Genomic DNA, 574 nt, shown 5'->3' on the forward strand with positions numbered 1-574 from the left:
TTTAAAAATTGTTTAAAACATGTGCAAATTATTTAAATAATATTAACACTTTATAAAGATTTTTATTATTTTTAAATAATTTGCACATGTTTTAAATAATTTTTAAACTATTATAACAAATTCATCATGTTTTTTAAACATTTTTGACTAATTAATTAAATTAAATGCAAAACAGAGTAATAAGAAATACATTATGACACGAGCAAGTGTCTGAAGTGCCTCGCGCCAGTCTCGGACGTGCCTGACCGCGCGCCCATTCGTGAACTTCAATAGCTTACCTTTCAAATTCTATTCATCGGATCGCGTTTTGGTAAAGAACTTTTTGTCTTAGAATTCAGAGGATTTCAGGGAGAATACGCTGGTACCTGGCGGTACGCCAGTTCTGGGACACCCTGTATATTAAAAATGATGTCGTAATTACGTCATCATAGTTACGTAACATTTACGAAGTTTTCAGAGAATGAAAATTTATGTTGTTCTAATTACGTAAATGTTACGTAATTATACAACGAAATAGTGACAGCACGGGCATACGTAAAAGTTATGGCCTTATTACGTTATTGATGTATCTGCT

The sequence above is a fragment of the Wasmannia auropunctata genome, unplaced genomic scaffold, assembly GCF_000956235.1.
Source record: "Wasmannia auropunctata unplaced genomic scaffold, wasmannia.A_1.0 LD336092.1, whole genome shotgun sequence".
NCBI classification, from domain to species: domain Eukaryota; kingdom Metazoa; phylum Arthropoda; class Insecta; order Hymenoptera; family Formicidae; genus Wasmannia; species Wasmannia auropunctata.